The sequence below is a fragment of the Falco rusticolus genome, chromosome 13, assembly GCF_015220075.1.
Source record: "Falco rusticolus isolate bFalRus1 chromosome 13, bFalRus1.pri, whole genome shotgun sequence".
In the NCBI taxonomy this organism is placed as follows: domain Eukaryota; kingdom Metazoa; phylum Chordata; class Aves; order Falconiformes; family Falconidae; genus Falco; species Falco rusticolus.
The window spans coordinates 18,083,760-18,100,386 of NC_051199.1; the positions used below are offsets into that span (position 1 = coordinate 18,083,760).

At 46.4% G+C, this 16,627-nt stretch overlaps 1 protein-coding gene across 5 annotated transcripts in view; it reads right to left on the minus strand.

Annotated features, from left to right (window-relative positions):
- Positions 1–16,627, minus strand: part of LOC119156532 (LIM domain containing preferred translocation partner in lipoma) — a 356,284-nt gene that overhangs the window by 243,394 nt on the left and 96,263 nt on the right. For 3 of the 5 annotated variants that reach the window (XM_037406345.1, XM_037406343.1, XM_037406346.1), the window contains one exon: positions 8,318–8,382. The exons of the other annotated variants lie outside the window; for them this stretch is intronic. The gene's annotated coding sequence lies outside the window, so the exon portion shown is untranslated. The remainder of the gene's footprint in view (positions 1–8,317; positions 8,383–16,627) is intronic. 5 annotated transcript variants of the gene reach the window in all.

Sequence of the window (16,627 nt, forward strand, 5' to 3'; positions counted from 1 at the left end):
GTTATCTGGAAGAAGAGACCGACCCCCACCTGCCTACACCCTCCTTCCAAGTGGCTGTAGAGAGCGATAAGGTCCCCCATGAGTCTCCTCTTTTCTCCAGGCTAAACATCCCCAGTTCCCTCAGCTGCTCCTTGTAAGACTTGCTCTCCAGACCCTTCACCAGCTCCGTTGCCCATCTCTGGACACACTCCAGGACCTCTGCCATCCCTCTTGCAGTGAGGGGCCCAAAACTGAACCCAGGGTTCAAGGTGCAGCCTCACCAGTGCCCAGTGCATGGGGATGGCCACTGGCCCGGTTCTGCTGGCTACACTGTTTCGGGTACAAGCCATTAAGTACCTCAGCCTTCTCCTCATCCCTTGTGGCAATGTTCTCCACATCCAATAAAGGATGAAGATTAGTCATATCCTTTTGTTTCTAAAGTATTTGTAAAAACATTTTTTTATTATCTTTTACAGCACTAGCCAGCCTGCGTTCTGTCTGGGCTTTCACCTCTCTAATCTTCACCCTGTCTAACTTCACAACATCCTTACAGTCCTCCTGAGTTACCTGCCTCTTCTTCCAAAGGTGGTAGACTCTCCTTTTTTCTGAGTTCAAGCCCAAGCTCTCTTTTCAGCCAGGCTGGTCTTCTCCCCTGCTGGCTCGTCTTTCAGCACACGGGCACAGCCGGCTCCTGTGCCTTTAGGACTACCTTCCTGAAGAACGTCCTGCCTTCCTGGACCCCTTGGCCCTTCATCTCCCAAGGGACTTTGTCAACCAGGCTTTTAAACAGGCCAAAGCTGGCCCTCTAGAAGTCCAAAGCAATAGTTCTGCTGAGCCCCCTTCCTTACTTCTCCAAGAACCGAAAACTCTAATACCACATGATCACTGTGTCCAAGATGCTTTCTGACCACCACATCACCCACCATTCCTTCTGATGTAAACAGCAGGTCCAGTGGAGCATCTCTCCTGTTGGCTCACTCACCAGTTGTTTCAGGAAGTTCTTTTCCACATGCTCCAGGAACTTCCTAGGCTGTTTCCTCTCTGCTGCGTTGTTATTTCCAGCGGACATCTGGTAAGTTGAAGTCCCCCACAAGAACAAGGGCTAGCAATCTGGAGACTTCTCCCAGCTGCTTGCAGAGTGTTTCATCTGTCTCTTCAACCTGGCTGGGTGGTCTATAACAGACTCCCACCAGGATATCCATCTTGTTGGCCCTCCCCCTGATTCTTACCCATAACACTCAACCCTAACCATCATTCAGCTCTAGGTCGGTTCAAGGTCAGGTCAGATGCGACTTTGAGCAACCTGGTCTAGTGGAAGATGTCCCTGCCCATGGCAGGGGGGTTGGACTAGATGCTCTTTAAAGTTCCCTTCCAACCCAAACCTTTCTCCGATTTTATGATTCTGTCTTGCACTGCCCACACTCATCTTTTCTGGACTGCTGATACACAGATTTTGCCTTTTTGGACTCCTATTCCCTTAGCTGTGCTGGGAACTCTGAATCAGAAATATTGCACTTGCAAGACCTATGCAATGGTAACTGCGAGTTTTAATAAGCAATGGGAATCCATCTGAAGCCCCAGGCAATGTGGCACAGAGATGTCATTGGCAGAGGTACATGGCTCTGCTACACCAGAGACTCCTTTCTGGCCTCCGACCTCCGTATTAGCATAACGGACCCTCCCTTTCCAGGGGATGTTTTCTAAAGCACAGCTATCTACATAAGCTCTTCATTATGAAGTGCAGTTGTTTGAGTAATCGGCTTTAAGGAAACTTGTAAGTTAACCAGTATCAATTAATTACTCCCATTTTGCAGATAAGCAAACAAATGAACAGAAAAAGGGAAGTATCCTGGTCTAAATTCACAGAGGGGTGTTCAGGGCACAAATGCGCTCCTTGACCTGGGTCCAGAGTAACCAAAGCCCCTGGGGAGGGGACCTTGGCATCTCCAGTCCCCTACCTCCTCCTCCTCCTCTAGAAGCAACACCAACCCTGCCCTGCAACCACTCCTTCAGCTCACTGAGGATGCATAGGCAGCCTCGAGTTCTTTATTTTACTTGTCCCTTCATGCTAAAGCTATAGGGATTAGAAATGTTACTGTACAAGCCAGCTTTTTATTGCCCAAGAGACAGATTTACCCCAGCTGCCCCAAAATGCACAGTTCTACCTGGGGGCATCAGCATTGCTCAGTCTGGGCTCACTGCCAGCAGCCCCGCTGCCTGAGCCCCAGCACACAGCAGGCTTGGGGCAAACACTGGGGACACAAGGCAAAGGTGATCCACCAGGCTGTACCTAAGACTAGGTGACCACATTCAGCATGAACACAGGCACTGACACACCCCACCTGTCCATATGCAAAAGCATTCAGCTCTGGATTCTTCCGACCTCTATCAAAATGCATTCAGTCAAACAACTTTACCAGAATTAACAGTGAAAAGGAAGGGGGAAGGAATATGAAAAGACTTTTTTGAGCAAAAGTACTCTGAGACACATTTGATGTAATAGTCATATGATTAACAAACTGTCATATCAAAGTTTTCTGCAAAGTAGGAACACTCTGACAGTTCATATTTTAAAAACTGACATTTTGATTCATTACTGTAAATAGCACTCTGTATTAAATATTGTGACAAGGCACACAGTGTAATTTTTGAGCTCTATAACATTTAGGAAGTACTGAATTTTTTTATTTTTTTTAAAAGCACGTATGTCATCGTTTAACCCCAGCTGGCAACTAAGCCCCACACAACCACTTGCTCCCTCCCCCACAGCGGGATGGGGGAGAGAATCAGAAGAGTAAAAGTGAGAAAACTCATGAGTTGAGATAAAGACAGTTTAATAGGTAAAGCAAAAGTCACACACGCAAGCAAAGCAAGGAATTCATTCACCACTTCCAGTGGGCAGGCAGGTGTTCAGCCATCTCCAGGAATGCTGGCCTCCATCATATGTAACAGTGACTTGGGAAGACAAACTCCATCAATCCGAACATACCCTCTTCCTTCCTTCCCCCAGCTTTATATGCCGAGCATGGCGACATACGGTATGGAATATCCCTTTGTTCAGCTGGGGTCAGCTGTCCCGGCTGTGTCCCCTCCCAGCTCCCGGTGCACCCCCAGCCCACTCGCTGGCAGTGGGGCGGTGTGAGAGGCACAAGAAGCCCTTGGCGCTGTGTAAGTGCTGCTGGGCAGTAACTAAATCATCCCCAAATTATCAACACTTTTCAGCACAAATCCAAAACATAGCCCCATACTAGCTACTGTGAAGCAAATTAACACTATCGCAGCCAAAACCAGAACAATGGATATCATCAAAAGCAGTTACAGCAGAACTCCAAGAAAGCTTCTAGAGGAGAGAATCATTATTTCTGAAATAACCTACTTCTCTGCCATCATCTCAAGCACTGCTGGGAACTCAGGCCCACAAGGATCTTAACGTACTGTTTGCATAATAAAATAGGGAATTGTCTCGCGGAACAAAAGAGCTATAAGGAAAGTGGCTACATTAAATAATGTAAAATTACTCACTAGCAAATCATCCTGAAGTTGGCATAAGAGGAAGAACACTAAAAGGTGCTGAATTACCACTCAGAATATCGGAGAGTGCAGGTTCATCACAAAGATAAACAACATGATATCCAAATGACTGCCCAAGTGTGCATCTTGTTTATCCCCAGTCTTTAGCCACATGTTTTGCCCCCTCCTCTGTCTCACCACTCACATTTATAAAGGATAAAAAAGACTATATGGGCAGAAACGAGGACTGGGGGCACACGGACAGCAGGACCACCTCTGCCAGCAATGGTACAAACTCAAGACTGGTTGAACCTGCTCATGAAACCACCCCTGTGTTCAGTTATTGCCCATCTTTCCCTCCCCACAACACGCAGAAACCATTGCATCCTTCCCGGCAGCTCCGTTTTGTCTATTTAGACTGTGAGCTCTTGAGGACCCCTGTGCAAGGAGACCTCAGCCAGTCCTCTAGGACCCGCTGAAACCCAAACCTGGGCAGAGAGCTGCTACCAACCCCTGCCACCCAGCACAGCCAAGCCCATCACAGGCAGAGGCAGGGCAGGCAGCAGTTCCTCGCTGCCAGGGCGAGCAGGTGGGGCTGCCCAGACGGAGCTATCCAGGACTTCTCCTTGCACAGGGGTCCACAGCAGGGCGGTTCAAACTGCAGGGAAGCTGTGAGCCACCAGAACTGACCCACCAACCAAGACCACTTGATCCCCTTACCACTCCCTGCCAAGTTCCTCCCAGCTCGTAGATCCTTGTCCCTGGATCACTGGCATCAGGGCAAACAGGATGGGGCCCAGAAGCAATAAAGCAAATGTTTTGCATTTCCTCAAAAGCAGCTTGTATGATAGAGAAATTAAAAATAATAGCTCCAGCTAACACAGAAAGACTTTGATAGAGCAGCAGAGGAAAACCAGAGGCTGCCTAGCCTGTTTGCAAGATGCTCAGGTGTTATTAGGATTGCAGTCAAGGGCTTTAGAAAGAAAAATGGTTACCATTATCGTTACTTGCAGCCAGCTGCAAGTGGAGCTCTGGGCTCAGTCTACTGAGAGAATGGATATGCTGCCATAAACACAAGCCCAGAGCCTAGTCTGGGACATGGTGAGGCAGTCATGCACACCGAAGACGGATCACAATACTGTTTTAACAGGGGTCGGATCCAGCACAGCCTGTGTTTCCCCAAGAGCAGCTACACACCACTCACACACTGAAAAATCTTGTAGATGTGTTTGCATGCCAGCAAGTGTGGTAGTAGTACTGGTCTAGCCAGACATCCAAAACATATTGGCACCACTATAATTTGTCCATTCACCAATATGTTTTCCTAAAAACATCCATATGCTTTTCCTGAAGTTCCCATATGCTTTTGCAAAGAGAAACAAAAACATTTTGTTAGTTGCGAGCAATTGATCGCCACATATTTCACAGAAGTCAAGTAGAAAAACAACAACAAAAAAAAAGCAGTCAGCTGTTTCCCCTCCCTTTCCTCTCCTTTCACGGAGGGAACTGTGAAGAGCAGGAGAAAAATTCAGCCCACAGCAAAATACACACACAGCTCATTTTTTACACTGCAAGATATTCTAGGAATTACAGGAGGAATCTTCATTAAAAACAAGCTATCAAAGATCTGGCAGCCAGTGGCATACCAGACAGTAATTCACTGTTGGATGTTCGGCTCCGTGCTCAGGGCTAGCTCGGGTCCTCACGGCGGACAGTGCAGCCCACATGAATCCAGGCTCCTGGAGAAGCACGTTAAATGAGCCTGGGAGGGGGGCGGGGGGGGCAGTGCGATAAAGAGGTTACAGCCCTTCTGATTCACAGGACAGCTCATACGATGCAAATTATCTATACTGCAAGTGTAAAGCCCCTTCTCATGTGCAGGACTTCCCAGCCATGTGCTGCCTGGCTAATGCAAATCCCAAAGCAGCGAGCGTGCAAGGGGAGCAGGCAGACTGCCTGGTTCAACAGGGAGCAGGCATGTGGGTGTACAAGTACACATGTGTCAAGGCTGGTGCGTGTGGGAACCGTAGCTGTTTAGTTAGAGACTCACTAAGAAATGCAGCAGACCCAGGGCCAACGTTCAAAGAGAGCAGCGTGAAAAATTTCTCTGGAGAATGATTAGCGTGTGTTCTTTACACAAGAAAAATTAAAGAGAGAACCATAAATCTACTTCTGAAAAGCCAAGCACACCGCATGCAAGAGCAGATGAGAGGGGAAGAACTTTGTTACAGGAACACTGAAGCCCTTCTTCCCTGGAAAAGAAATTCAGCTATTGCTGTGTGAAGTTCTGATGTTAGCCTTGCCTTCATCACACTCATGTTACAGGAATACAGCTGCTTTCTTCCCAAAACGGCCATACACATACCTGCATATTGCTATAACCCCATGCATGAAGAGCTTCGGATCATCTTTGTGAAGACCATGAAAAACACACGACAGCAGATGCCAAATGACTACTGCAGTGCCTGACTTGGCAGTTTCAGCCTTAAGGTAGGAGTCTTAGACTGACCTTCTATATAGAACACCCAGAACAGCATGCACCCTTCTACCAGAATAAAGAATTTCTGTGATGCAGTCTCATGTTCTACAGTTCTGAAAATTTAACCAGGAACGCTCTTTGCAAAGTTAGCATTTTCTTACAGTGATTTAATCTCACATAAGACCTAATGAGAGGCCAGGTGCAATAGGTCAAAAGCCCAATTTTCCACAGAAACAAAGCTGAAAACCCAGTCAGGAAAAGATAAATCAACCTCTTGCGCAGGACACAGAGTAAATAACCAATTTGTCGCAGACAGCTTGCTTGGCAAGATACATTTTATGATATGTTTTTGTCCTGAGAACAGTTGTAAGCACCTGAACACCTGACTTCACCACTCACAAATATATTGATGCTGTTGCTGAAGTTTTAAATAGAAAGCAAAAGTAACACTGTCTCATTTAGTTAATAGTCTATAAGGAAGGGCTTCTTCCTAGATTTCATATTTACAGCGACCCACTGGGACAGTTTATTTGACTTAGCTAGGAAAGCTGCCACAGAAAGAGTGAGATTAACGGAAGAGCTGCCATTAATCTTCCATAACCCAGCAACTGGGAAGACCAGGCCTTGAACTAAATTCTACTCTCTTGTTATTAATCTCCTATCCTCTACTTATTAATCCCTGGTCTGTCTTTGTCTTTCAACATTAATAAATGTCCCCAATGGTTTCCAGTAAACAGGATGCTGAAACCGCATCTCAAGCTAGCTATAATTTACACAACAACAGCAGCTACGCAAAAAAACCTACAAAAAAGTAAACCCAAGAAGAGGGTAAAGGAAGAACGGAGGGATGTGCGATGTGTATCAGAAGGGCAGAAAGAAAGTGCAGTTACACACACAACAGGGTAAAGCAGCGCCACTCCTGATTTTGGCATGCCATACAAACATCTTGCACTTCTCAAGTCAGGTAATATCAAGTAGCTCCACTAGTCAAAACCACCAGCGTAGTGGAAGAACAAAACCCAACACAGCCCTTTCCACATGACAATGGGCTGCCCTGGACCCACAGTGGCTCCTAACGCAGCCCCCAGTGCACACCCCACGTGTGCCCTTCTGGTGTTGCCACGGAGCTCAGGGAACCATCACCACAGCGGAGACTGCCCAGAGCCACCGCACCCTCCTAAGGCACATCTCCTGGAGAACTTCACGGACACCGAGCAGTTGCAGACCAGCTACCAGCTATACCTGTTCATTCACGATCCGCTTCTCAACGGGGCTGCTCGCTGCTTTCTTCCCCCAGTTGCCATGACTTTGTAGCACCTCTAGCACCTCTTTTGCCTCCTGGGATGGCACAACTGAGAGAGGCTTGAGGACAGACCTACTGCTCTGACACAGCTCCTGTTTTGCAATCTTACCCTTGCTGCAATCCTATCATCGTATCATGGGACAGGCACAAAGCACAGTTCGTGTCCTACACATTATCTGGCAAGTGATTCCTACAAGAGTTCGGGGTAGTTTATCAGGGTGATCCTGAAGTCACAGCTAAACATCTCCAGTAATTTCATGGAACTGGCAATTCTGATGAATTCATTTGCTCCTCACATGAATTTCTACTCAGGTTATTCTTAATAGGCTTATACACTTCTCTGCTTTTGTCCACTCAAGCACAGTTAGATTAAAGGTAGCAATACAGTCATCTCTCCATCATAAGCTGGGAACACATCCAGGCTGCAGAAAGCCTGGGGATGGGGATGCGAGTTCAGGTCTGCAAGCAGGAAAGTCTCGTTGAAAAGCAAGTCGAAGCAATAAGGTCCACAGGACCTTATTTATATTCGTATATTTATATTTGTATTTATGTATACCTAAATCACTTTGGAAGATGAAGTCTTCAATCCTTCACTCACCAGAATGCCTCCTGCCCAGCCTAAATAGAGCATCTCTTCTAAAGACAACCTCAGTATTAGCCAATACGATTCAATCTGCAATAACAGGATCTTCCCTGTAGAAGAATCGAGAGTTTAAAAGCCTGAGACTACAGCACAAGAAACGAAAGACTACAAGCTTGATGATTTCCATGGGTATGTCAGACTGCATGAAACACTCATTATATTATATTCATATTCCATTAAACTCTCCCATTCCCAGGCGGCCCTACACATTTGCTGTTTCCAGACCAGGACCCAGAAATAGTAAAACCACCTTGAGCCTCCTGGGTTAGCCTGGTCTCCCACCACCCCAGGCTCTGGAGAAATGCCCATCATTTGCTGAATGACCAAACACGGTCCCAGGGTCTTCTCACTCTCTCTAAACTCAGTAGTCAGCAAAAGCCTCAGGACCTGATCCATTCCTCACCTGGAGGCGAGGCAGCCCCGTCAAGCACCCACACAGATGTATGGACAGGCTCTTCCAAGGGACCTCTGCAGGTGCAAACAGAAAGGTCAGAATCAATGTTTTGCTCATAAAAGCAGAAGGTAAATCAAGCCGGCTGTAACACCTTGCCGTAACTCCTCGCCAAGAAAACAGCCCCAAAAGGGCTCGTAAAGCCAGCTGCCCTCCTGCGTGGAGCAGACCACAACTTTTTTTCCCCTCTTGATACAACTTGCGCGTCGGTCTGTCCCTGTTTTGACCCATGTAATGGTTTTTCACATGTTGGCAGGATAGATTACATCTGAGAAGCGTCAGAGAAACTGAGGTTTATTTGGGAGAGAAGCTACTCATTTTAAATTACTGTAGAGCCGGTGAAAGGCACTGACGTCAGGGCTGTAGGTTACAAAGTCTCCTTCAAAGCCTGACCAGAAACCCTTCTGCCTCTCATGCTTAAAAGGCCTCTACTTCCCGAGCCTTCTCCGCTGCTCAAGCCGATGGTGAGTCACCCCACAGCGTTGGCTTTGCCATGCGAGCAGCAAGAGGAACCAAAGCCGAGATGAGAGGCATTACACACACAGCAATTGTGTGCTGAAGAAGTGGCAGGGTGGGACAGCCCAAACCCTACCTCCACCTCCAGCCCTGGTCTCCTTTGGAGCGCCTCCCAAGACACCCAGTTAAAAAGAAAACAGAGGTTTTGTGAGTGACCACAAGCTGCTTCCAACCAGCAGCCTTTCATACTTCCAGCTTATTGATACCTGAGCCTACTCTGATATTCTCTATTTCCTTTCATCTCAGTCCTAAAGAAGAAATAAGTCTGAAAAATACTAGCGACAACTAGTGAAAGTTCCAATCCACACCCCACCTGCCCCAGCTCTCCCAGCCCACCATGCTCCTGGCTGCCCCAGGTCACCCCCAGCTCCTCCTAACTGCATCCTCACCCCTATTTTCCTGAAGTCTAATTACTTCTTAACAAACATGGCTGAGATTAGCCAAGGAGTTAAAAATTGTTACAGAGATGGAGGAGAGACATCTAGCCAGTCACACACATTATTGTTTTAATGAAAACAGGCTGAAACCCACTCGTCCCACCATCAGTTGTCTTTGCTCAAGAGAACCAGGTTTGGCAGGGCAGCAGCTTCACCCTCCTGGTCTGTGGTGGAAGAAGGGGGGCACAGGAGAGGAGAAATGCAGCAGTTGCTTCAGATCCACAGCAAAGCACAAGAAGCAAAGAGAAATTCGCTGAGGACCTGCCCACACAGACGCTGGATATTCCTTTCATATTTGCTATGACAAAAAATTCATGTTAACATTTTTGCAAGCACTGTAAGCCCGTATCAAGTAACACCAAAGAAGCAGACAGGTGTTCTGACCACAGAGAAGACAGCACAGGCAAACAGTTTGGAATTTATTATTATTGTTGTTTTTTAAAGGGTGAAACAAATCCCAGAGATTTTTCTGTGCATGATACATTTTCTGCTCCCTGTTTGATGTTGCTTTCAGACTTAAGACTTCAAATAGCTAACACTAACCTATGCCTCAAGCCTGCTTTAAACGAATGCCCCTTATGTGACCAGAAATGAATGCATGGTGAATCACTTATGCCACACAGAGTGGGGGTGATGAGTGGTGGTCCGTGTCTGCTGGCTGCCGCATGGACACAAGTACTTTGGGGAAAAGGAGATCGCAGCACTCTCTGCAGCACAGCCCGACAATTCAGCAGCAGTGCCTTTGCATTTTTGGAGCTGGAAAGCCCAAGCTCCAGGTCAACAGCCCAACCACGAGCAGTCAGAAAGAGCAAAATAACAATTGGCATTTTCTACAAAGTATGTGTGTATATAATCTGCGTAGACTGCACTTCTACTCTCTTGCCTGCCTTTGGGAGATGCTTAACAGAAGCTGCATTTTAATTACTAGCCCAAATCAAGGGAATCTGATCTTGACAGCAAGGGAAAGAGAGAAACTCAGAGTTACAGACTTCGGGGTATGTGGGTCCCAGCTTTTCACTTCTCTGCTGACATTACTGCTTCCAGGAATTAAATCAAAATCCCACATAACTTCAGAGAGGTTGCAATTTGCATCTAAAGTGCTGCCTAAGCCTCAGTTGTAATAAACAGATACAGCTCCACCAAAATCAAAGGAGTTATTCTGATTTTGTCTGGTTATGGATCTACAGACCCATAAACATTACAGCTCATCCAACCTCCAGCTAAATATCTTCTAACAGAAGACCATTATCTTTGTCAGATTGATTGGGATTTCTTGTTTAAAGCACTCTTGAAGACTCATTAGCATTGTTGAGTTTTGGTGGTTGTATTTTAAGAATAAACCCCAGCAGCTATTAAACACTTGAAAAAGGCATGTTAACAGTTTACAAACAAAGCTGACGTGGAGATACAACTATGTTATTGGATTTTCATTGGAAAATTGGTAAAATGGAAGGAGCAAAGAAAACAGAAAAATGAAACTGAGCTGTGCAGACCACACTGAAAAATCACCAGTTATTTGACAGATAAGAAACTAAAAAAAACCACAGGGACCAGTGAAGCAAAATCATGCTAGAAAAAAAATAAATCCTCTCCTCCTTTTGAGCCTTACTAAATCATACTTCAGGTATAGTGGACATACAAGACAATGTGCACCCCAAGAAACAGGTGCACTTCGTTGGCCGTCCCTGGCCATAACAGTTCATCTCAGGTCAGGCTCCTCTCCATCGATCCTTCCTCAACCCCTGTAATACAGCATGCTAATGACGAGCTTGTGCTGACCATGCTCCTCAGCAGTGCAATGCTGTTGATTAATTTTACAGCTCTCTGCCCAAGGGTGGATGCTACTGACCATCACTACATCTGTACCATGGACCCACAGTTGTCTCCTTTAAACCATTTCACCAAATGAACTGGTTCCCTTAGGCAAAAGAAAGGCCACCCCATCCACTGTAACTGAGCTCCTCTTCAGATTGTTGCGTTGCCACAGCTTTGTAGATGAAGGAGAGTCTCCATTTGGTTATTTCAGTTGTCCTGCCCAAATTATATTGCCAAGCATCAATTATAAGCCAAGACTCAGACAGGGAGAGGTGGAAGAGTCTTGCTTGACATTTTGCAGAAAATTCACAAGCATCCCAGGTTCTGCCATGGGGTTCAGGGGCTGATTACGAAGGGTCACCAACACCTCACCACAAAGAAGCTCTTTTCAGCAGCTCCGCGACCTGTGAGCCTTCCAAAGGGGCGGCCCCAACCAGTGTCACAACCTGGGTCAGCCAGATGGATGAGTGGTGGGGAATGCTTGAGCTATTCCTTGGTCTGATTTTCCTTTCATTCATTTATCACTCAAGCCAGGGAAATACTCTGAGATCCTTGTGTTTGGTGTCTCTCGCTTCAGAAACAGCTTTGCAAGCCAGTGTGCTAAGCAAGGCAGAAGCATTGCCGGCTCCTGTGCTGAGAGTGTAATGAGGACACAGCGGTGCCAGCCCACGTCTCACAGCCACCAGGCTGCAGGATGACAGCAGATGGGAGCCACGCATCCCAGCTGCTCTTCTGGACTGGCACATCACCACACTTACAGGTACAGCTGTGACACTCACACAGGTGCTTGCACAAACCCCAGCTCTTGGCTGGCTCAAAAGGGAAAGGGGCAGAGAGCAGGCACAGCCACACAAGACACAGCCACCATCAGTGTGTGCATGAGGTGGTGACAAACAGGGACATTTACGCCCCCCAAGGTGCACTCCATCGTAATTCACACTGCTTCCTGCTCCCCAGCACTGTTTGCGAAGCTGGACCTGCAGGAACAGCAGATATGGGACAACGATCACACATGTTCCTCTTGCGCTGCATGTCCATAGCCAAACCACAGGTACCCAGGTGTGCAGGGCACCACAAGCACCAGGGGTAGCAGCCAGCCAGTACCCGAGCAGGCAGGGGCTGCCAGCCCCACGCCCAAGCCCCTGCCACGCACAACTTCTCCAACAAGCAGTAGGCAGGTTTGCTCCCTGCCTGACAAGGACCGTCTTCCCACCAGCCAAGTCTCCCCACTGCGATGTAGGAGCTTCCCAGAGAGACCAGAGGGAAAGTCAGGCACAGCTCAAATAAGCACCTGGATCTACAAACAACAGATTAAATTCTCAAGCTACAAAACTATGTTTTAGCAAAAGTGCAATTGAACTCCATGTACTTGTTACATTTCTAAATATACTCTGGTTGTCAAGACAACAAAGAGACTGATGGATCTCTAAAGTGTACTGTATCTATTTAATTGTCAGCATTTCAAACTGACTCGAGGAGGGAAAAAAATGCTGTGTGGTAAGTCTAATTGTCATGGTTACCACTGGCTAACCCCACAATAAATATATATATATATTCTAGCTAAATGTGCCAAGCCATGTGAGGAGCAGATGGGAGACATTCTCATTACTGCGACAGCCTCCACTGGAAAACTAAACTTGAGGAAGGATGCGAGAGACTTTACAGAGATCTCAGACACAACAGATATCGTGGGCTGCATCTTCCCAGTCATTTGGCAGCAGTCACTCAGGCTTCTCCACCACACTTATTCGCCCCTGCGTACTGGGATAACCCGCGGGGCTGGGGCTGCCTAACTTGGGAGCACTCCTGTTTGTGGATCTCATCCCTCACCCAAAGAAGCCTGAGATACAAGTTGTTACTCTTTAAAAAACACCTCTGACAAAATCTCAATTGCAACCACCTTGGATCTGCACTACCATCCTCACCCGCCTGCTCTTCTCCCTCCCGGTAGCCACATCCAAGCCCGTGGGCACCGCTCTGGCAGGAGGCTGCTACAGCCTGGACCTTCTGCTCTCGTATTGTTAACAGCTAAAGTGAGGACTGCATCCAGCCTTGGAGAAGAAAACAAGTCGAAAGGAACAGCCAGATGCCACTGCAAATACACCAGCCTGAGGCTGAGCTGGCAAACATCATGCAACGCAACCCCAGCCAGCCTCTGCACCCTGTTTGACGAGCACGGTTCGGCAGCACAAGAGCCCCACTATTCACATGAGCTCCCTCCTGAAAGAGGTTCTTTCAAAAAAAACCCTCAAACACTGGCTTTTTACATGGAAGACCACCACCGCAATATCCAAGATATCTACCTGTATATAAAGTGATTGCGGCTTTCCTTCACTGTCCAAAACCCATCCACCTACACTTTCTTTTCTTTCTTTCTTTTCTTTCATTAAGCCAGAGTTTAAGTTGCAGGAGAAAGGCACAAGTTTCCTCTAGGTATAGGAAGCAATGGAAAACAACTCACATTCAGCTGGTAAGGACTGATGTCAAGGAATGGTCATGTTTCCAATTAGTTTGAAGCTTTCCCAACATTTTTGACAGAAACCACATCAAAGTCAAATCACCCTTAAAAATCTCCCCCAAACTGTTTCACCCCTTTGTAGAGATAAAAGCTCTGTATCTCTGCGGTCAGACGCTCTCATGGAAACCATACGGCGTTGCCTAAAACCATCTCCAGGAGAGCCACAAAGTAAAATTCGATCTGGTTGGAAAACACTACTTAAGAGAAGCAGCACTTTCCAGGCACCTCAAGCAACACATTTGAGTTCACGATATTTTCCCTGCAGCCTGCCCCCCACTCATCACCCAGATGAACAATTTCTGAATTCCAAGTATGAGAACCCCAATGATGTAAAATGATCTTTCGTGCCTACCAATGCACTCAGCGTGTGGTTCACCCTCACGCACTGCTTCACAGAGCGGTCTGTGCACACAGATAGACAGCAAACATCGAAACAGAAGTAGCACAGAAATGTTATTTCCAGGGTTTGTGCGTGAATTATTTCAAATACTATTAAGGTTAGGAGCTAAAATGGAGTCTTGGGTGCAAAGAAGCCTATGTCCTAATTAAAGTCAAAAGGACTTAAAGGCAACTGGTTTTCCACAAGTACTTGGGTGTACCCAAAGCAAAGCAGCATCAGCATTTTGTCCCTGGATGCCTAAACAATTTTGAGACTAAGCGTTGCCCAAGAAGAAACTCTGAAGAGATTACAGCCCTTCTGAAAGCTGTGTCCAGAGCTTAACTGAGCTGAAATCCCAAACAACTGAAAGCTTAAAATCATGCTCCAAAGTGCATATTCTAACATCATACAGGTGCAGGAACCTAACTTTGGTTTTCCTGTTACTCAAAGTTCTCACCTAGGGCATCAGGCTCTTACAGTTACAGCTTTTGGAAAACTATTACATTCTGTTCTAATAAAGTACGTGCTCTCTGGAGCAAACTCTCCAGGATGACTGCTTTGCTTTGGCACAAATGGACTCATTTGGTTGAGATAAAAGGATGTTCCCTTGCATCATTTTCATTTGATTATTTTTTTTTTTGTAAGATAGAAAAACAGTTAATTTTACTAAATGAGTGCTCTGTTGCCATGACTTCACTGCAGACAAACACAAAGCCATCAAGCTCCTTTTCCTTGGGTGCTGGGTTTTTTTTTAAACAGGTATTTGATCATCTTCTTTTGCTTCTTTTCCCAACATCTGGATTTCCAAGCAATATTCCGCAGTCAGACAGACATATAAAGACTATAGCTACTCAGTAAATTTGAGAAATATTCCTGCACACATTCATCCCCTCACAACCCATCTCTGCCAGCTGTGCCAATGCACCCACTGTGACTCCAATGTGCAGGGCAGCGCTGCCTGCAACAGCAGACAGCAAATCTCTCCAAAGGAAACCCTAAATTTATGGGATTCATCCCTGAAAGTCAGAATTCCCACATTCCTGCCAAGGATCACAGGACGGCTTCATCCTGCTCACGGTCAAGCCTGGCTGTTGCCTGGGATTTTGCCCCAGTCTAAAACCAGAAGCCTAAACTAAAGTCCTTCCCACTGCTTCAGTTTCTCAGGTGGATGCAGAAGGCTGCGCATACATGCCATCTGCCTCCGTGGGGTGTTGCAACATTGGCTGAGTTAATATTCATAGAGTACACTGGGGATTAAGAGTATTATAGACTTTACCGAGGTAGAGGGGGGTTTCTTTTTTCTTTTTTCAATGTTTGCATTGAATAGACAGACTAAGTAGAAACAGCATTTGTAGCCTGCAGCCATTATCCTGGCTCATTACAGCATGCAGCCTACCAGCTCACCTCGATCCTGTCTCACTTAAACACACGTAGGTGGAAGTGCTGCTCATTCCAGAGAACTTTCTTTTTCACCGTCTCTGTCTGATGGAGACTCTTGATAGCTAGCCTCACAAGACAGGGCTCTGGATGTAAACACTTCAGCATGAGCTTGTTGTTTGGTACCTATTTTTATGGCAATCACAGAACAATTAATTACTTCCCATCTAAGACTAACTCCTGCCTCTTCCAAAAAGGCTGAAGGGGAGTGAGTTTTGTCTCAAGACTTTCAATTTCCTGATGAGTCACAGCAGATCCACTACAATAAGCTCAATACTTCAATCAGACTGTTTCTTATCCAGGTATATTCAATACATTATTAAGATGTGGAGTGTGCTATTTTAAGGGCTAATTTCAGGCATTGTATGCATAATGCCTTCTCAGCTGAACACGTGCTTTCTCCCGGACGAGACAGATGTACCTCCCGCACCACCATCCCTTCTCCCACCTGCAAATCATACAGATAAACAAACTCTACAAGAGCAGAAAGTGAAGAAATGTACATTTGGTGCACTGATTTTCACAACACGTAGCCCTTTCAATAACGAGCCCTCTCCCACTTCACTAGTTCATTCCCTGCCTTTGGCAATAAAATTACTTATGTGACAGCAGCATCTGACAAGAACAAAACATTCAGACTGCACAGGTTGCAACAAGTCCACAGCGTCTTGCTTTCTTCATTCTAGGGCCAAGAATCATACATTTATTTTTCTGCCCCAAGGAGCAACTCTGCATCCCTGTATGAATCCTCAATTGTCCCCAGTTCCCACGCCACCCACTCACAAGCTCCCAGGCTCCATCAGGCAGGCAGGAGACACCTTGCCCAACCTCCGAGCAGCAGCACAGTTTATAGGGCCAGCAGGTGCCCTCTGGTCTTCATCATTTACTCTAATTTAACAAACTCTTAGATGTAATTTATTGTATCAATTGGTCAGTTGATCCCAGACAAGTTGTTTGAGCCTACAACAGGTTGCACTCTGCATTAGCCCGATTACAGTCAACTGTACTGGAAACTGCCTCATCCAAGATGACTACGAAGAGCACAGCAATGGTCACGTGTCCCTAGCCCATGTACAGGCTTAGATTCTCACAAGCAATGCAGTTAAAAGCTCCCAGACACCAACAGCTGCCTAAAAAACATGTGGCTATGATGATAAATA